This window comes from Schistocerca piceifrons, chromosome 1 (genome assembly GCF_021461385.2).
Source record: "Schistocerca piceifrons isolate TAMUIC-IGC-003096 chromosome 1, iqSchPice1.1, whole genome shotgun sequence".
Taxonomy (NCBI): Eukaryota; Metazoa; Arthropoda; class Insecta; order Orthoptera; family Acrididae; genus Schistocerca; species Schistocerca piceifrons.
Window position 1 is genome coordinate 654,775,338 of NC_060138.1, and position 22,493 is coordinate 654,797,830.

Genomic DNA, 22,493 nt, shown 5'->3' on the forward strand with positions numbered 1-22,493 from the left:
TTGGATACGTTTTATTACGGACGGAGGAATAATGTCATCTGTTCTGACTATTTCACTCTGTGACTGAGTGACACAATTGTCTTCATAGCAACTGTCTGACACATAACTTAAATTCGATATTGCTGAATACTATTTTGGTTGCCATTTGTGTAGAAATTCTTATTTGGCACATCTTTTTAATGAGCAGGATCGCAATACAAATCTGACGTTTTCTTTTGTGTACCGGGTGGTTATAATTAAACTTTCCCTATTTATTACGTTATAACACGGAAACTTATTACCGTACGAGTACCAAACTTGGTAGCATTAATGTCCAGAGCATGTGGTGCATGCTTTCCATGCGTCACAGCGTCAACGTCTAGTTCCAACTATGGCCGCCAGGTGCCGTGATCAGTCATTGTGATTCACAGTCTCACACACCTCACCGGTAACAGTGCACTAGTTGAAGTGTCAACACGAGCACGATCAAAAGGAGCAGGGCATTATTGGTGAAGCTCTGTTATCAAAAAAACAGTAATGCTGCAGCTGAAAGGATTACGGAAGGGCCCTCTTCCTCCACCTGCTGTGCGGATCATGATGAAGAAGTTTGAATCAACTGGAGAACTGGGCATCCCTCCGGGAAGAGGCCGACGACCGGTTGCACCACAGGTGGTTGATGAAATCGCTGTTGCTATGGCAGACGACGCTGCGCGCAATTCCCGATCGTCTGGCAGTAGGCGTGCTGTGCCACGGCTCTTGAACATCCCATTAGCCCCTTATCGTACAGCTGCTTTCACCACATGACGCACAACGACGTATTGACTTCTCTCTTCTCTTTCTCGCAAGGACTGAAGTCGCCGAGTGCTGGCCCTGGACCATCCTACGGACAGACGAAGCTCATTTCTCTATGACGGGTGAGATGAACACACAGAATTGCCGAGTATGAGGATCTTTACCTTCATTCTCTGTGCATGAAGTTCCTCTGTATGTTGTGGCTTCATGGCTACGTTCATCATTGGCCCGTTATTTTTTGAACAGGTTGGGGTTCAAGGACGAAAGACGTTCGGTGTGACTGGCCAGCGTTACTGCGATATACTTCCCCACATGTCACACCCACCCTACAGAAGGAGACGCATTGAACTCAACAGTTTTCATGCAAGATGGGGTCCCACCGCACATCGCTCGTGAGGTTCACATGATTCTCCGAAACACATTTGGAAATGATCGAATTATCTGCCGATCGCTTTCAAATGCTTGGCCGGCACGATCACCTGATCTCACTCCTTGTGATTTCTGATGATGGGGCTACCTGAAGGACAGGGTTTACCAGAGGAGCATTCACACATGTGCTAATGTGAAGCCTAACATATCAAGAGAGGTAGCCATCATACCTACGGACATTCTTCGTTCTGCTGGGCAGAATGCAATCCTGCGCTTTCATACTTCCGGGCACTGATGGGCGCCGTATTGAGCACCTTTTGAAGTAGTAATGGTACCGGTATGTAATGGTATGATGTACCGTAGCAGCACATTAAAAGTCTTTCAATTGAATTAATTCTGCATTATTTCTCTTCCCCATGTCCTTGACAATAATGCTACCAAGTTTGCTACTCGTACGGTAATTAGTTTCCGTGTTATAACGTGTTAAATAGGGAAGTTTAGTTATAACCACCTGGTACTTGCAGTAGTGACCAAGTTGACCTGTGCACGCCCAGCGCATTATCTTGCGAGATAGGACAGCGAACCAGTTCCAAACAGAATCCATGCTACAGATTAATTGTCTTTGATTTGGTAAAGTGAACAGTAAGAGTGTAGCTGTTATGTGGTTTTATACGCTCGTTTAGGTAAACGCTACGCTGGTCTCCAACGTTCACCTCAGAACATACGACACCCGAATAGTTAAATTACCATAACACAGAGAAAGATGCTTACACAGTTAAAAAAAAATAATGGTTCAAATGGCTTTGAGCACTATGGGACTTAACTTCTGAGATCATCAGTCCCCTAGAACTTAGAACTACTTAAACCTAACTAACCTAAGGACGTCACACACACCCATGCCCGAGGCAGGATTCGAACCTGCGACCGTAGTGGTCGCGTCGTTCCAGACTGTAGCGCCTAGAACCGGTGGCCACCACGGCCGGCTACACGGTTCACAGATAGATGACGCACACGACTTCCTTTACCTTAGGTTAAGTGAAACTTTGGCTAGGGGAGGGTATCGCCAAAGAAGTTCAGATAAACCGTATTCTCCAAATTATGAAAACCGCGGGTCTCTGGCATAGAAGTAAACCCTAGGAAAGAGAGAGAATGCTATTATAACATGGGTACACTATTTTATGAATGTAGTTCATTACCATGCCTCAAATTACGTTATAATGACATTTAGAACGCACAGTGAAGGCACAGGTATTACTAGACAACAACCAGTGTTAGGTTTGTAGTAGTACATCCAAGCCATGTGATGTGTGATTGTGTAAAATTATGAGGCCATTGTTAATTATTTATCGTCTCAGAAGCAAATAACATACGGCATACTCATTCAAAAACTTAACTAGGAACAGGAACATAGCATCGTCAGTTACGCTGATCGCATATTTTGCCCATTCCTCCACATTAGCTCCTTGCAACACCAAAATAGAGTCGGATGAGTGACTTCGGATTATCTATTCTTCTGTGTGGCCAAGGGGGAGTCCATCTTCGTGTTCCATCCATCTTTCTAGTGTGCCACGTTTGGAATCTCGTTTGCTGTGGCGATGCTATGAATTCATCAGGGAACCCTTTCTTGCCTTCAGTCGTGGGCATCCTTACTGGTAATTAATTAGAATAACAGTGTTTTCAACGCCAGCACGGACGAAGTTGCTCCACGCTAGAGATTCCTGTTATCACAGAGGAATGTAGATCTGATTATGATATTTGTAGTAGATCGAAAACGGTCATCCACAAATAAAAAGTAACAACTTATACGTGCCCGCGACTGTGTTTACTAAATAAATTTAACAGAATATGAGTTTTCGCTACTGTGGCTTTGGTCTTCTCGTATATCTCGTCGAATGTTGCCAGGTGGTATATCTGCGAGACAATACACTCAGGTGACAAAAGTTATGCGATGTCTCCTAATATCGTGTCGAACCTCCTCTTGCCCGGCATAGTGCAGCAACTAAACTTGGCAAGGACTCAGTAAGCCGTTGGAAGTCCTCTGCATAAATATTGAGCCATGCTGCCTCTGTAGCCGTCCATACTTGTGAAAGTGTTGCCGGCGCCAGATTTTGTGCAGGAACTGACATTTCGGTTATGTCCCACAAATGTTCGATGGGACTCATGTCGGGTGAAATGCGTGGCCAAATCTTTCGCTCGAATTGTCCAGAATGTTCTACAGACCAGTCGCGAACAGTTGTGGCCCGATGACGTGGCGCTTTGTTGTCCATAAAAGTTCCATCGTTGTTTGGAAATATGAAGTTCCTGAATGGCTGCAGATGATCTCCAAGTAGCCGAACGTAACCATTTCCAGTCAACGATCCGTTCAGTTGGACCAGAAGACACAGTCCATTCCAGGTAAACACAGCTCACACCATCATGGAGACACTGCCAGCTTGCACAGTGCCTTATTGGCAACATGGATCCATGACTTCGTGGTATCTGCACCACACTCGAACCCTACCATCAGGTCTTATCAACTAAAACCTGAACTCATCTGACCAGGCCACGGTTTTCCGGTTGTCTAGGATGCAAAAGGCGTTGCAGGCGCTGTCGTGATGTTAAGCGCAGGCACTCGCGTCGATCTTCTGTTGCTACAGCCCATTTACGCTGAATTTCACTGCATTGTCCTAATGGATACATACTTCGTGCGTCCCACATTGATTTCTGTGGTTATTTCAGGCAGTGTTACCTGTATGTTAGCACTGACAACCCTACGAATACGGCGCTACTCTCGGTCGGTAAATGAAGACTGTCGGCCACTGCGTTGTCCATGGTGAGAGGTAATGTCCGAAATTTGGTATTCTCGGCACACTTCTCCCACTGCAGATCTCGAAATGTTAAAGTCCCTAAAAATTTACGAAATGGAATGTCTCATGCGTCTCGCTGAACTACCATTCCGTGTTCAAAGTCCGTTAATTCCCGTCGTGGGGCCGTAATCACGTCGGAAACCTTCTCACACGATTCACCCGAGTGCAAATGATAGCTTCGTCAATGTACCGCCCTCTTATACCTTGTGTAATGCTGCCATCTGTATATGTTCATATTGCTATCCCTGCTTTTGTCTCCACTGTGTAAAGATTTTCCAGAGGAATAGACCACAGACATCCTGTAATGATGCGACATGTCTCGTTAACAGCCACATCCAATGCTTTGGTATGGTGGGATCAGTATTTTATCACTCGTAGCGTAACAAAAACCAGTCCTGGCAGTTTCTGGTTGTGCTATTGAGTTTATTCCTGTTACTTTACTCACAACATTATTTCTGACAGCCATTTTCTGCTTGGTTTCAGAAGGTGCTGCTGAAGAGACAGTGCATGTATTAGAGAAAACGCAAGGAATTTTAAATTTGCATAATATTTCTTAGTTTTATCCTCCAGAGAGAGGTGGAAACTCCTGTTTTGGCTCAATGTTCCTAAAATAAAATCATATGTTTGTGCTCCTAGTTTGTTCTTCTTGAGATGCTATCATTCAGAATTAACAGTGTGGGTGTCTAAGGGCTGACAACAATTCCTCCTCGACTGCCTCAAATTTCTTGTTATGTAATGCAATGAGATGGTCGCTGGCATAGATGAGAATTTGCGTCCTTCAAGGAAGAAGTTCATCATGTGAGTCTCTTAAAGCCGAAGTGGTGAAGCTCATATTATTCATGTTTTCAGGTATTTAATGATTTGGCAATTTTAGCTTACACGAGGAAAGTTCAGATAATGGGGTTCGACTTATAAACTTTGCAATGACAAATGGTCTCGCGATAAGCAGCACAAAATTTCAACATAAACGCATTCATTTAGGAACGTGAATATCACTAGATGGAAAGGTAGTCAATCAAATAGATCATGTAGCTATCCAGAAACGATTCCAAAGCAGTAATAAAAATGTCAGAACCTATAGGGGAGCGGATTGTGACACAGACCACATGTTAATAATATCAAAAATGAAAGTGAAACTGAAAAGTAAAGTAAATAGAAATAGAGAAGAAATTACAAGATATAACATATGAAACCTGGCGAAAGTAGATATAAAAGAAAATTTGGCAAAAGAAATTAAAAGCAATCTAACAAAACCGATACTGACCATTGCAGAGCCACAGGGAGCCGAAAGTAGATGGAGACACCTGAAGGGCTGTATTCAAGAAGCAGCTTCCAAAATAATAGGTGAAAGAAAACAACCTAATAAAATTTGTTTTAATACAAAGTGCCATGAAAAAGTCCAGGAAAGAAGAAATGGGAGGAATGCATGGATTAAAGAAAGAGACAATATGACATTGAAGGAAAGAAAGATGAGGAAAAATTGTTAATATTTGAAAGAATAGTACAAAGGAAAATTTTTGGACCTGTATACGACTAAAATAACATGGAATGGAGAATAAGAAGAAATGAAGAATTAAGAGGGCTGTACAAACACCGTAACATCGTCGAAGTGCTCAAGAGGAGAAGGTTGAATTGGGCAGGCCATATAGCAAGAATGACAGAGAGTAGACTACCTAGAATGGCATTCAGCAGAACAATAGATGGAACGAGAGGAAGAGGGAGACCCAGAATCAGATGGCGGGATAACATTCGGGAGGACACAACTAGGATGAACAGCAACAGCAACTGGACAAACACCGCATTGGACAGGCAGAAGTAGAAGAGGCTCATAGAGCAGGCGTATGGTCGATAAGGCCCTTGCCACATGTAAAGTAAAGGCAAGTAATGATTTACAAGAATTGCAAACTCAATTCAAAGCTCAATGGTGTTTTATTATTACTTTTGCATCATGTAAGTTATCAGAATGGATTTTAGTAACTCAAAAAACTAACAATTCTAATAAACCTATACAGTTAAAGGACATATAAAGAGGCACGAATGAAGTTACACCACGTAATATAAATCGTTAAAGGGTCTTACCCGCAGACATTAGAAAAGTGGACGTACATATGATATTCCATATATTCTCCTAAACTGCTGAATCGCTTTCAATCAAACTTGGGACATATATCACTTACTGTTCGGAAGGAAATACTGTGACGGTAACAACCACTTGCCTCACAAACGGGTGGAGTGAAAAAGATTCAGCTCAATTCATTCATCACTTATATTCATCAATTATTTGAGAATAAGAGCACTTAATGACTTGCACCAAACCTTTACATATAATTTCGAACCTTTAGGAGACGTATTTTGTTTACACGTCCCCCACAAAATGATGAAATGGAAACAGTTTATCGGCTACTACATTTTCGCTGTTCACGCTACAAAACCACTGCATCGGGCATTTTTTTTCTAATTTATTACTTCTTTACTAACAATTTCGTTTGCGACACATTTTGCAGACAGTATGGTGTCCAAAGTTAAAGAACAATCCGTTATTTCCCCGTCCTGTGGCTGATTTACGATATAATCATGCAAACTGTCAACCAGATGCCCGTACGATATTGTTCTGCGAGGAAGATGGCACTCCGGTCAACGGACAACCATGCGAACGATGACGACAGGGCACCTATGAAACGAGGTAGTGTCTTCTGTGTGGTCCCACATCCACTGTTGCTGTGTACACAGTCACGGACGGTGCAGTACGGCATAGAGAAGATGCATATCAGACTCTGCGTGCTAGCGTTCAGTCTTTCGAGCTGGTTGCGTTTTGTGCTTGTCTCTACCTGGTGTTTAGGCTGTCTGCTGCAAAGCAGGCTGCCACACACATGAAGTTTCGTAGCCTCTTCCGGGCTTCAGTTCCACGACTTCGTTATCGAGCCACTGTTGGCTAGCATAGTTTATGCCGAAAATGGCAGTTTCGTGGCGTTGTCACATCCTGTCCAGATAAAAAAAAATTCTTTTATTTGAAGCACTGTTAATTTGATTATATGGTGTGCTGGGGCTATTGTCATTTCAGTAAATACTGATTTCGAGGGTTTGATACTCTCTATTTCTCTACACATTTAATCTCTCCGTCAGTCTCGCTGTAGGTCTTGATAAAACACATTTTAACCCAAAAGGTGAACAAATTGTATGTTTTATTGTAATGATGGGTGACCTAAACGCTGTTTAACTTACCTCAGGATGCTTATACGAATTAGCAGGTATTATTTTTAGCATCGAAATCCCAATAAACATTTGGAAATTGCACACTTCGATTCTTAGAAAAAATCCTGATTGAGAAGGCGTAGTGATTAAGACACTGGACTCGCATGCGGGAGGAGCAGGGTCTGAATCTGTCTCTAGTTCTACAGGTGTCGATTTTCCACGGTTTCCCTAAATCGCTTAACGCAAATGCCAGATTGTTCCTTCGAAAAGAGCAAGGCCGGTTTCCCTCTCTGTCCTTGTCACGTCTGTGCTAGAGATCCTTGTAATGACCTTGTCGTCGACGGGATATTAAACCATAATCTTCCTCATTTCATTCTAAACTACTTTGTGTTTCCATCAAAATTGTGGTGAACATCTGATGGCATCAATTACACAAATAAACAACATCGAAATTTAAAGTAGTTTATTTTATACTATTTCGATAGAGCCATATTGTTCGACGGTGTATTTCAAAGCTATTCATACTTGCACCTAAACTTACACTGTTAGAATGTCTCCTGACTACATTCTCATATTTTTAGATAAAAAATGACAACACATTTTGTTACACAGTAGCTCATTTGGAAACGTCTTACCCTGTCCAAGTCATTACAAAAATATTTTGAACAATTAGAGGGCTGCCACCCATTACCTCTCGAAATGATATACATTATGTGATCAAAAGTATCCGGACACCTGGCTGAAAATGACTTACAGGTTCATGGCGCCCTCCATCGGTAATGCTGGAATTCAATATGGTGTTGGTCCACCCTTGGCCTTGATGACAGCTTCCACTCTCGCAGGCGTACGTTCAATCAGGTGCTGGAAGGTTTCTTGGGGAGTGGCAGCCCATTCATCACGGAGTGCTGCACTGAGGAGAGGTATGGATGTCGGTCGGTGAGGCCTGGCACGAAGACGGCGTTCCAAAACATCCCAAAGGTGTTCTATAGGATTCAGGTCAGGACTCTGTGCAAGCGAGTCCATTACAGGGATGTTATTGTCGTGTAACCACTCCGCCACAGGCCGTGCATTATGAACAGGCGCTCGATCGTGTTGAAAGATGCAATCACCATCCCCCAATTGCTCTCCAACAGTGGAAAACAAGAAGGTGCTTAAAACATCAATGTAGGCCTGTGCTGTGATAGTGCCAAGCAAAACAACAAAGAGTGCAAGCCCCCTCCATGAAAAACTTGAGCACACCATAACACCAACGCCTCCGAATTTGTTGTCGGCAGTACACATGCTGGCAGATGACCTTCACCGGGCATTCGCCATACCCACATCCTGCCATCAGATCACAGTGATTCGTCTCTCCACACAACGTTTTTCCACTGTTCAATCGTCCAATGTTTACTCTCCTTACACCAAGCGAGGCGTCGTTTGGAATTTACCGGCGTGATGTGTGGCTTATGAGCAGTCGCTCGATCATGAAATCCAAGTTTTCTCACCTCCCGCCTAACTATCATAGTACTTACATTGGGGTACTGATGCAGTTTGGAATTCCTGTGTGATGGTCTGCATAGATCTCTACCTATTACACATTACGACCCTCGTCAACTGTCGGCGGTCTCTGTCAGTCAACAGAGGAGGTCGGCCTGTACGCATTTGTGCTGCACGGGTCCCTTCTCGTTTCCACTTCAATATCACATCGGAAACATCTCGTGTACAGACGTATGACACAAGTGACACCCAATCACCCGGCCACGTTCGAAGTTTGTGAGTTCCGCGGAGCGCCCCATTCTGCTCTCTCACGATACCTAATGACCACTGAGGTCGCTGATATGGAGAACCTGGCATTAGGTGGCAGCAGAATGCACCTAATACTAAAAACATATGTTTTGGGGGTGTCCGGATACTTTTGAACACATAGTGTATGACGAGTGAGAGCGAGACACAATAAACTGGCCTATTCTTTTCACGGAATAAATTTAATCTGTTTTGTCAAGTAGGTGGAATCTAACGTCTCTATACATCATTTTTGCATACGTAGTACTATTGCACTTCTAATATACCTAAGAAGGTAGCACGTGTGTATTGTTCATAGCTTTTCTTCAATCACAGTCCAAAAATATTCGTGCTTAGCCTCAAGAGACGGTGCTGTTCCACTTCATTTCATCCTGCGGTCACAAGGAAGTGCTGGTAACAACTCCAGCCAGGTGTACATTTAGTGCAGGGAAAAATGTAGGCGCCTTATTGTCTCTTATCTCAATAGTTGAACTATCCATCAAATCTTAATCGTGACACACATTTTTCCTTATTCTCTGATTTCGACAGCGTTAAATAATCAAACAAATGAAACACGATGTAAATTGTTAAGGGATACAAACAGCTGTAGTGCAGAATTTCCATGAAAGTAAGTGGTCAAAAATTTAATATGTTTCTGTAATTCCTTCATGTTGGCTCGTTTCCACAAAGACTTATTTATTTGTTACGTAGTGTTATTGCAAGGATGTAAAATAAAAATAACCTTAGCTTCTTTAAGTTCTCACTTATTCACACTGCCAAGATTGCTGTTCTGCATTCATCATATCTTACTGAGATGACTTCTTTGTATTGCTGTCTGTAGTTTTCTAAGTAATGAAACATATGTTGGACATCTTTTTCTGTATGAATAATTAACGGGCTGACACACATTGCCTCTCTAAATGATATATGTCAAAAGGACACCACGGATTTTTTCCGATAACTATTATGTTATAACAGTAAATTCTTAAATTTGCAGGCGAAGCCCTCTTTACTTAATGTATAATAAGTTTACTACAAATTCATCAAAGCAGCAATAAAATATGATACACACAGAGTCAGCAATAAAACCTTTTAAATTAGCTGGTATGGAATCAGAGATATCTTTATCTTTGAAAGGTGATCACAGTACGCTGATTCATAATGCTGTAGGACACTGACAGACCAGTGCTTTACCATGCCATATTCATCTTTGTTGCAAATCAATAATTCATTTCTTTTCAAATCCTGAAATTTACGCCCACATGAAGCCTGGCTTGTCTTATTTCATAATTTTTCTATACTATAATTGTTAATCTGTAAATTATCTTTTAAGTCTACAAGAAACCACCCAATACTGACATCACAAGACTCATCACGCCATCTACATATCCACGAAATTGTTATACACGATTAATTCACGCTGCACACGGAAAAACATTGGTATTAGAACAAAAATATACACAGCAAAAACATGATCAGGGTTTGACGCAGGTTGGTTGGCGGTGGAGGCTTCTGTCGGTCGGGCTTTCTGGCTGCAGTCGACCCAGAGAAACAAAGCTGTCAAAATAAACAGTTTATTTCACTCAGACATTTGCACTCTGACGACGTGGAAGAATGAGCAAAGCTCTCTTAGTATATGATGAGGACCGCATGTATGGCGACGTGAGAGCAAGTGCCCACCTGACTGGTTTGCAGCACACTTGCCCAGTATGAAGCACACGAACAAGTTACGTGAGTCGCACCATTAGCTCATGGTAACAGGGGCTCTCGAAGTTGGTTGCAATTTTTGCAAAGGTAGCCAGCATCCCAGTGGACAACAGTGATTTGGCAGGTGAAGGTAGAGGCGCAGTGGTGCCTGCACTGGCGGCAGCAGAAAATGGTTGCTGTGCCTAGGACTCAACTTGAAGCGACTCTGGGCATGAGTCCGACTCAATCATGGAGTGGGTCGGGGTGGGATTGGTGATTAGCGCAGGGAGTAGATACAGTGACGAAGGCCCGAAATTCTGACTGTCATGCCCCCCCCCCCCCTCCCCCCGACCCCGCCCGTCAGGCGTAGACTCACATCGTAGTACCATTTCTCGGCTGCAAACGAATCTGATACAAAATGACAGCTATGTATACCGGGTAGTAGCGAACGTGTTATGCCAATGCCCCGCTTCTAGTCGCCTTCTTGATGACACCACTCAAGCTCCTCAAGCTCGTCGATGGAGAAATTGCCTTGTCTATACTGCAAGAACCGTAATTCATAGCTATGCTGGCAGGTTTCACTGAACCAGGTATAGCCCATCTCGCAATGAGTAAACAGGCTTACTGTAACAGACATGCCAGCTCATTGCCCTTGCCAGTTGCTCGCAAAATAGTTGTGAGAAACTATTGACTTTGAACGGCTATGTCTGTCAAATTACTGATCAAACTGGCAACAACCTGTTAAAATGATCGATTGCAGTCTCGAAAGCTGTAGATTATGTTTCACGAGACATTCCTGATCAGCCATAACTACCTAATAGCCGGTATGTCCAACTTTGACACGGATAACTGAGGCGAGGAGTCATGGCATGGAAGCACTGAGATCCTGGTAGGTCTCTGGAGAGAGCTGGGGCCACATCTGCACAAATAAGTCACTTAATTTGCGAAAAATCCTAGGAGGGGGACGATGAGCTGTAACGCCACACTCACTCACATTACAGATGCGTTCGATCGGGTTCAGATATGGCGAGTTGGGGGCCAGCACGTCAGTTGGCACTCGCCACTATGTTCCTTGAACCACTCCGTCACACTGCTGGCCTTGCGACATGGCGTGTTATCTTGCTGAAAAACGCAACTGCTATTGGGACACATGATCTTCATGAAGGGGTGTACGTGTTCTGCAACAAGTGTACCATACTCCTTGGCCGTCATAGTGCCTTGCACGAGCTCCATGACCCATGGAGGCTCACGTGAATGTTCCCAGAGCATAATGGAGACGCCGCCAGCTTGTCACCCTCCCACGGTACAGATGTCAAGGAGCTATTCCTCTGAAAGGTGACGAATTTCCGCCCTCCCATCGACATTATGAAGAAGGTATCGGGATTCATCAGACCATGCCCCAACGTCCAGTGCCGACGATCACGTGCCTATTTCAATCGTAGTTGCCAATGTTGTGGTGTTAACTTTGGCACACGCTTAGGTCGTCGGCTTCGGGGGGGCCAATCGTCAGGAATGTTCGGTGCACACACATTTGTACTTTGCGCAGCATTAAAGTCTGATGTTAGTTCCGCTACAGTTCACCGCCTGTCCAGTTTTACCAGTCTGCCCAGCCTACTATGTCCGAGATCTGTAACGAGGAATGGTCGTCCAAACCCACGATGTATGGACGTGATGTCACCTTGATTTCGCCACATATTGAAGACACTCATCACAGCACTTCTCAAACATCCGAAAAGTAGTGCAGTTTCCAAAATGCAAGTGCCGAGCCTCCGGGCCATCAAAATCTGCCCTCATTCAGACTCAGATAGATCGCGCGGCATCCCCATTCTACAGGTACAAACGGTCAGCACACTCACTAATGCAACATACACCGCGTGTGTGTCTGATTACAGTAATTCCTCGCCACATGACGCTGCTGTCTCCCGGACAGGTTTATATTGAGAGTAGGTAGGTGGTCATAACGTTATGGCCGATCAGTGTATGTCTGTGTGCAGTGCCCTCTGCCCTACCATACCGTCTGCACAGATAAAAGTGTGGTATTATATGCATACTCTATGGAAGCTACGTGACTCAAAACAATGGTCCTCTATAGAGAACAGTGAACTAAATCACCTGTTGCTCAAGTAAATTCAATTAATTCAGTAATATGTGACGGTCTCTTTGTATACTACAAATTTTCGTGGGCCTTTAGCTGTATTCATGTAGGGTATTTTAACATTAGTATACTGTATACACAACTATGTGCTGTTTTGGTATTTCCCCTACGTAATATTCAAGAACAATTGTGCACGACCAATGGTCTAAATTACTTCAACTAAACCTGGCCAAGTTTTACCAAACTCTACAGCACTTGACAATTTCAGTACAACTAAGGCATTAAAACGAAAATTCTCACAACTGTCCATTACTGGAACATTACGATCAAAACATTATCTGAACATAAACATTTTAGTTTAAAATAGTTTCTTACACAAGCATACTTTTAATACCTGGCAAAAGCAAGGTTTTCTTGCGGTACCATCGCCTGATCAATGGCGCCTAATGGATAAGACGTGTTCAGGAACAGCGCCTGTTGCAAAATCTACTGATCTATACAGGTTTCTTACCAGCTTAATACAGTACACAAAAATAACAGCTCAGAACTCTCTTTGTGGCAGTTTCCTGTGCATAAATTTACAACTAACTAACTTGTTAAACTCCACACAACTGACTGCGGAATGGTAAACCCTTAACAGGAAACGCTCGGCCTTTTCAGAATAAAGCCCGAATGTGACGGAGCATATGACTCTATTTAAACCCACACACCGGCACATTAGCGGGGGAGACATTAACATGTAATTCCATAAACCAATACCGAGGCTCAAACGGTACAATTCAGTATATCAGTTAAACAATAAGCCTCCAAGAATAGTCTCTAATAATCTGATGCTCGATCTGTGAGTCCCCTTAGAGCTCAGCATAACATAGCTCCGTTTAAAAGCTAGACGAAAGTGCTTCATCATTTATCCGAACAAGCTGATATGATTAAGGCAGCCACCATGGATTCCCAGCATGACCGCTTGCTCCCCTGCACAGCTACCTTGCAGGCCAGCAACAACACGTCGCATCCTACCGCGTAACTTGTAATCGCCGGTTTCAGACCGTTAGCCTCGCTGTTTGTCCACACCCGGCAGCGTCACTACTGCTCTCAAAATTCCTTGCCCGACGTCCTCCAAGGTAATATGAGAAGACATTACGAAACTATAGTAAGTTGAACAGGTCACTGTCAGTGGGTCATAAAACCGACAGATAAATCTAGTAACAGACACGGACCAATAATTAACTATTTGGATACTCAAGATAATCCTCCTCCGTGGCTAAGTGGTCTGCGTAGATGGCTACCATGCGGGGACCCAGGTTCGATTCCTGGAACTGCGAAGGACTTTTCCTTGGTGGAGGGAATGGTATGGCATGCACTGAGCCTCATCATGCCACATGAATAGCTGCTTGATCGAGCAGTAACTGCTCCACAGTCTGAAAAACAGCCGGTAGAGCGGTGTGCTGACCACATGCCCTCCATACAGTTTCCGCATGACGCTGAAAGGCAGAGGATGACACGGCGGTCGGTAGACACGCCTTGAGCCTTCACGGGGTGGCGAGGAGCTCGTTTATATTCAAGGTACGCGAGCTATTCAGTATTATCTTTTGTGGAAATAAAGGAAACAAATTAATGAAGCCAAATACCAGAAGAGATGAGTTATGGATGTGTGCCCCATTCCCTGCTGTTGCCCAGAAACTACTCCTCAACAAGACAATTAGACCTATCCGCAGCATATATCCACCCTCCAATCGGCCTGGTTTCTCGTAAGAACGTTGTGGCTGAGTACTTAAGCCTTGCAGTTCATAACTTTTTTCGTCATCTATTGATCCTCTATCTTTACCGCAATCACTTTCTACACTCCTCCAGGAATATCTTTCAACTGAAAGGAAACGATTTACAATGGCAATCACTGTCTCATTATCATTTTTGATTGGAAGGAGGCTATTGAAGAGTATCTGCTTATCATCAGGGACCTTTAATCTGAATTCTGCTTATAAGGTGGCTATATTATTTTTCCTCATGTAAGACTGTGCAGTTTTTGTTCGCGCAATGTCGGAAGGGGAGTTAAACGAAAATCACTGCTTTCATAAGTGTTTAAAAGTGAATGAGTTCACTCGTGCCGTAATTACTCCTTAAGCACGAAAATAACTCCCTTGATAAAATAACACAAACACGCACATGCATTATACGCAGTGACGTATGCTTGTGTAACAAACAAAAACGCAAATAATTACGTATAGAAAGCGACAGAACGGAAGTCCACCGATCACGTATGTAACACAAAGCTTTTTTTATGTAAAATAACTCTACTTCAATAAAATCACTGCACGTCTAGCTCCAGCGTGGCTTTCAAGCTGAATCATATTCTCGCAGTGTGTGAAACTGAAGAATACTATTCAGTGCACAGTGAGTGAGTTATTGCGTAAGAAATACGTACGCTATACTATACGAAGTGAAGCTGCATAGAGTACTTCATACAGAAGATCTAATTTTGCAGTATTTAGTCTGATAACAGATAAGGAAGGGCAATTTGATAAAATACAGTCAGCGATCCTTACGAGAAATTCATGGCTCTGTAATATCGGATTTGAGCTACAACCACTTCCTAATCGAACATATTACATACGTGGCAGTAGCGCTGAGCCCGTCGCTTGACACACTCCACCTCCGAGTTCAAGTAGGTACTCAGCTTTTGACGTTGTGTAGTGTCACCGATGTCCCGCGAGTACCTCGTTTCGGAGAAAACTGCCTCCTCTAGAACTAACTACTGAGGAAGGAGTCTTACGTCGATGATCGCTGTGGCTGTAACAGCTGAGACACGAGCCACAATACAGCTGAACGGCAGCTGGTGAGCCACCACACCATCCAGAACCACCTCCTCTCCGTGGGGTACAGAAGCACCATCTCACAAGTCAACTTTCGAACACCACAGGTTACAAGCTTTAGCACAGACGTAGGAAGTTGTCAACGTACAGTCAGACCTAGGAAAGAACTCTCGTGGACTGTTTAGCCCTCATACGCGTTGCTGGGAATACCCTAGAAACCAGAGGCAGCAGCGTAACCGTCTTATCAACAGAAACATGTCGCGCCTGTGTTGGTCTAATGGTAATGGCCTAGAAACCGAGAGGTCGTGGGATCGAAACCTGTCCGGGACATGGAAATTTTGAGTCTGCCTTTAATGTTGTCTTCACCTTTCAGTGATGTGAGGAGTTGCCAGGATCGACACGTGGTTCGGATTCCACATTAAACCGTAGGTCCCCTTTCCCTGGGGTAGATTATGGACGCGCAGGTCGCTGATGTGGTGTCTGGAGAAGGAGTTGATTGTATGGAATGCAGTAACTACTTCAAAAAATTGTGCCGAAGCTGATGTCCGTAGGAAACATTTGCGGATATTAGCAATGACAATTACCTTGTCGTTAAAAGTTAAAGGACAATGATCACCGTACCGAATTTCGTCTGTTTGCTATACATGCCATAATAATTACGGTTGATGTCCCCATTATTGCCCATTTTGGACGAAGTGTCACTATATTTAGTCTTGGGTGCAATATGCAGTATACTGGAAATGGTAATTCCGTTGTTCACGTTTACAAGGCCCTTTTTCCTGGTTTTATACATGTCCGCTGCTTCGGTTGTGTAGACAGTACTGTCTGCATAGATTCTTTACGTTATTCATAAATCTTCTAAACTTTTCACGCCAATTAAGGCCTGTCCTTTCCAAATGTACTTCTGACTTATAGGCCATTCCGGCAGCTGGAGTCCAGAGTTTTTGTTAATTATGGCTTTTGCGTTCTTTGTATCTAGCCGGGAGTAAAAAACCAATTTTTGAAGATTTAGCTTTAAACTTTTTAATATAACGAAATATTTTATTTACAATTTTCATCCTCTGTTTCACCGCCTTAGGGGCTGAGTTTCCGAAAACAGTAAAACACTTATATTTTCTTCTATTAGAGAAGCCAAATACTAATTTCATAGATTTAGCCATGAAAATGCCTTCTTTACGTAATAATTTCATAAAACTTTTCATCCTCTATTTCACTTCCTTCAGGTATGAACTTCCAAAATCTCTGAAATACGTATTCTTTTGTTTCCAGCCGAGAAGTCAAATACCAATTTTCATAAACGTAGCTTTAAAAAGGATTTAGCAGTTTTTTAAAAATGATTTATTTAAAAAAAATTTCACTCTTTATGTATATATCCAAAAAAAAAAAAAACGAATTTTTTCGTTTCTAAATGAGAAGCCAAATATCAATTTGCATAGATTTAGGTTTGAAAACGCTTTCATAACGAAATGTTTCACAAGACATTCGCTCCCCTATTTCACTTCTTAGGGGTTGAATTTCGAACAACAATGAATCAAATATTTTTAAATTTTTAACTGAGAAGTCAAACGTCAATTTTCATAGATGTAGCTTAAACAGTACTTAAGTAATCCATTAACAATTATCTATTTTCAAAAGATCTGTCACCCGCAATTTCACCTCTATAGGTGCTGAATTTCCAGAAATACTGACACACGTGTTTCTTTATTTCTGACCGAGAAACCAAATACCAATTTTCGCAGGTGTGCCTTCAAAATTGCCTGGATAGCGACAGATTTTCAAGAAACCTCTCATCCCGGTTTCATACTGTTAGGGATGGAATTTACAAAAATCCCTTCTTAAACGATGGCTACAGTGTAAGATCAATACCCTCACCAAATTTCAAGTTTCTATCCTCATCGATTTACTCTGGGCCGTAATGAGTCAGTGAGTAAGTCAGTAAGTCGGGACATTGCCTTTTATACACATGGAGTGGTAGCAGCTGCTGCTTACTTCTGACCCACTTATGTTTCGTTTGCAGTAACGGTGGTGACCTATGTAACTGCCGAAAGCTACCACAAAGCTATCTGGAGGATCTCCTACGATGCTCCACGCATTGGAATCTTCGGTTCATGCTCTGAAATTAAATATTGAACCTATCAACGTTCCTCTAAAATATATTTATGAGTACGCAGTAAGAGGCTATTACGTTATTTTACAAGTGAGGCACATCGGCATGAATCGACATATATTCGATAAATAAACTGAACGACTAACTTCAAACAGTGTGCAATGCCTGACAACAACTTACAACATGACCTCTTTCTTCATACCAGGGTTGTTCAATTGTAACCCAGAAAATTTCACAAAATTTGTTTCATTAATTACGGCGGGAAATTGTAACTTAAGATATGAGCGGATGTGGTTGCGAACGCAAATAAGGAACTTCCAGATACGTGTCTCCTTTCTTTTTTCTGCACAGATATTTAGCTGTGACTCACAAGATAGCTAAGAAGTTTCAGATTCAAATTTTATAAGAACAAGAGGCGCTGGCTTCGAAGACGTAAAAAAGAAAAAAAAATCTTCTCGGGCTGCAACAACAGCTAAGCGTTATCTCGCGTCTCAACTAGGTTGTTTGTGTTGGAGTGCAACCAGTCTCAAGGACTTAGATCGCAGCCATCAAGAGCCGAAAGTTTCTCACTGCAATGCTGTTTGATCGTATCGTTAAACATGATTCATTTCTTTCCTCTTATATTGTGCTGTGCCTATCTGCAGGTCTACAAGTAGAAACTAACGAGGCAAAAGTCAACGAACAGCTATCTAGATTTGTGCAATACCTCTTCCATTTTGACAAAAGATCATTACTAGACATAATGTTAACTTAACAAGTTGACCAAACACAACTGAAAAAAACTTCGTGGCGTGCAGTTTAAATAAATAAAATGAACTTGACGATGTACATAATAAGAAGCTGTGTCTCTTATACTTTACGAATATTGAGTTTCCTCAGTTACAAAATGGGAGTACGTCACTTTCAAATACTAACAGTATAGTTCATATACTTCGTTTTATTAATCTTAGACACTCCCTAACAACGCCTATAATCTTGTATTCTCGAATTTCTTCTACTTCCATGCTGGAGTAGCCATTGCTCTCCTGCGTTTCCATATTAATTTAACATGTTATCACTGCCAATGGATGTTACTGATCAGCTTCTCGCAAATAAACCAAATCACTAACTTTTACTCTAAAAACTTATAATTTATTCTCTAGCACTCTTCAATTAATGTAAGACGTGATTGCACGCGAACACTTCTTAGTTCTAATGGGCCAAAAACAATAGCTTTCCACTGACTAACCTGCACAGGCCAGTAGCACATAAGGCATTGTTGTCGTTAAATAACAAAACAGTTCCCTCTCCGGAAAAAAGGCGCACTCTACTTTGAAAGTTTCAGAAACCATCCAAGCGTAAGGCACTGTACACACTGACATACAAAGAAGAGTGATTCTGGTACCTAGACACTGTTGAGCCGTAGTAAAAATTGCTGTTTTGAAAAGCGCGCAGCAGTGCGTAGTGTAAAGCAGTCGCCCTCCGTTGCTGGCGATGGCGCCGCTGTGGCAATCGCACCTTTGGTGTCTCCCTCTGGTGTGAAAGGGGAAAGATAGCCTGTTTACGTGCATTTAAGGGGCGCGATGAGCTCGGCAAGGGGTCAGTCTGTCAGTCTGAGTCAGTCAGTCAGTCAGTCTCGGCGAGTCTGGTTAGTTGGTCAGCCGGATCAGTGTGGGACAGTCAGTGTCTGTCTGGAGTGCTACGGCCGTAGCAGAACACTGCCTAAATGAGGGACACAAAATGAAATTTGAGGAAACTGTTGTGATTGCCAACATTTCCGGTTTTTGGAATAGTGTCTATAAAGAGGCGATTGAAATTAGGTTGGCTGATGATTTAATCAACAGAGACAATGGGTTTCCTCTTAGCAAAACGTGGAATCCTGTATCATCTCGCATCAGAACTGAACGTTCTTCGGTGCGCCCTTGATTGCGATATATCGTTGCCAGCAGTGTTTCACTAAGGGCGGCGCCACCTCCCTGTTTTGGAAACCAGAAACCGTGATGGGCGGCGCATGCGCCGTGTACTGAACGGTGGCCTATATAGGACGTCGAATAGCAATCTTGCGTCCCCACCCTTAAGTACCTTGGCGTCACCCTCGACCATCGCCTCACCTGGACTCCCCACCTCCGGACAATCCAAGCCAAGGCACGCTCCCGACTCAGTCTCCCCAAGCTCCTCTCCGGCCGTACGCGGGGTCTGGACCCCTCCACCATCCTCCACACCTATAAGTCCCTCATCCGTCTCCCCTCCCCCATGCAGATCCTGTATGATCTCATCCCCTTCCCCCATCTCCTCCTTTTCCTTGAAAGGATATGGATCCTTTACACCTCCCGCAAACTCGATCCTCGTCACCCGCTCGTCTCCCCGATCCTCTCCCACCCCCGCCCGCTGCCGCGCCTGTATTCCCACGTCCCACCCGGTCTCCATCTCTCCACCCTCCTTACCCTCTCCCAAGGTGGCTTCCGCCAGCTCCCCCTTCCTGATGATGCCCTCCTCCCCTCCATCTACCCTTCCTACCAACTTTAATCCTCCCGCCCTCCTCCTGTGTTTGCTCCTCTGGGCACCCTCCCTCCCTTCTCTCCCTTTTCCCTCCCTCCTCCTTTTCTCCCCCCTCCTCCCCCGGGCCTCCCCTCCCCTGTCCCTCTCCTCCTGCCCCCGTCTCCTCAGCCATTGGCATCCTTTTTCTCCCCTCTCCCCCACCTCACCCCTGTTCCCCTCTTGGCAGGTCCCCGGACTCGCACACGCTACGTGGACATTCGCGCGCCGGAGATCACCGCCATCAGTGTTTCGTGTGTGCCGTCGTGTTTAGTGTTCAGTGTTCACCGTCACACTCCCTCGTTCACCAGTGCCATCGTCATCTTCAGTGTTCGTGCGTCGTCTCATCAGTTAGCAGTGTGGATTATCGACGAGTGTGAACGGCTCCGTGTTGGTCTCTATGTGTCTCCTGTTTTATTGCCCACCGTTCTGTAACTTGTGTCTCCTCACTGTTTTTGCTGCTTGTGTCTTCTATGGCTGAAGAGCAGCGTAGTGTGCTGCTGACAGCCTGCCTGTTGTACAGGCTTTAAAATAACAATAAAGTAAAAAAAAATAAATCTTGCGTCAGTTCTCAGCGGGGCTCATCAGCAGAAGCAGCATTTCCTGAAGATGGCGAACAGTTGGATTGCCGAAATATCGAGTCAAGTTGATTTTAGGATCCGGCAGCAAACCCGAAGAGACTTTCAAGACTTATTACGCTGGGAAACCCTACGTAATCACTTCTTGAAATATGTTTTTATCTTACCTATCATCTTTCGAGGCGGTATATGTGTAATGTAGAGCATGTTGTACACTTTATGTAAGTCTGAATTTCATGGGTTTTATTTAAATAGACATTTTTATGAAGTTGCCACCCTTCCACCGTAAGAGCCCTTTTAAAAACAAATTGCACTTTTGGTGGAAAATAAGTTCTTAGTGTGAGTGTTTGTACCATTTCCATCCCTCTTACGGGATGCATAGTTAATGTGTTTGTGTGAGTTGTTAAAAATTTTTAGTTTACAATAATCCGGTGTGTTGCAGATTTGCACCAGTGTAGTTTTCAGAGGTCGTTGTGAGCGGTCGTGACCTACGGCCATGTTGAAAGGGGGCGGAAGCTTCTCAGCCCAAAGGCTCCTACTGTACAAAAAAAAAAAAAATTTTTTTTTATTCTGCCTCTGAATAATTGTAACTTGATATTTCGAGAGTGCTTTTGTGCTTATAATTTTAAAACTGTTTTGAAAAAGCTTTTAGGAATAAAATTCACATTTGTTAAATTGTAACTTGATATTTCGAGGGGACTTTTCTGCTTACAAATTTTAAATCTGTTTTTGAAAAGGCTTTTATGGATAAAATTTCCATTGGCTGAAATTTAATTTGTTTCCATCAGTTACTCCTTGGCAACTACTTCCACACTCACATAGTGTGTTAATGTTCTTGATGAATCGATAGTAAATAAAGTAAATTCTTTAAGAAAAGATTTTGAAAGTAAATTTTCACGGTTCAATTGTCTATAGACAATCAAGCGATTATGCACGTAGGCAGTCGAGAGACATATCTTCGTCTATAGACATGCATTTGCAGTAGGGCCTCAGAACTTCAGTCTCCTGTTTGAAATGGGAGGCATGAGATATTTCTAGTGTGGACTTAATTGGTACACGATGCCTCAGGTCCCGCCATCGAAAACGCTTCGTCGGTTTTTTATTACTTTTGTTTTTAGTGAATGAAACGGCAGGGTTCCAGACACCTTTTCAAGTCGCAAACATATACTGAAGCGACGAATGAAAATTTTTACCAAGCGTGGGATTTCAATCAGGGTCTCCTGTTCACCAGGGAGATGAACTATTCCACCCTAGCACAGGCTTTGCACAAGTGCACAGACTACCCTGCACGTCTCCTTCATCAATCCAAATTCTCGTTCATGCGTCAGTCCTGTTGGTATTTCCCTTGTTTTTCTTATCGTGTACATCACTTATCAAGATATGATCAACGGAGAACGTGTTACAGCTGATTGTAGATTTTCACAAGGTTGGCGGAAAGCGGGCCAAAATATCTGAAGTATCGGTGATTGTTGTTGAAGAAAATATTCACAATTTGATAATTGCTTTTCACGCATAGCTTTAAAAAATAATCATTCGAAGAAATTTGGGGCTTCTCCTGTAAACAGCGTTCCGTTTGCGTAGGAACACTTGCTATTTCTTCCGCAAGGTTCAGAATCAAGAGTAAGCAGAAACACCGACCATGATGAAGAAGGCAACAGAGAAGAGTGACGCACTGAAGACAATGTAAGTACTTTACAAATATATTTTTATTTAAATTTTGTGCTTGAGTATAAAGTTGAAAACAATGTTATTCACATAGAG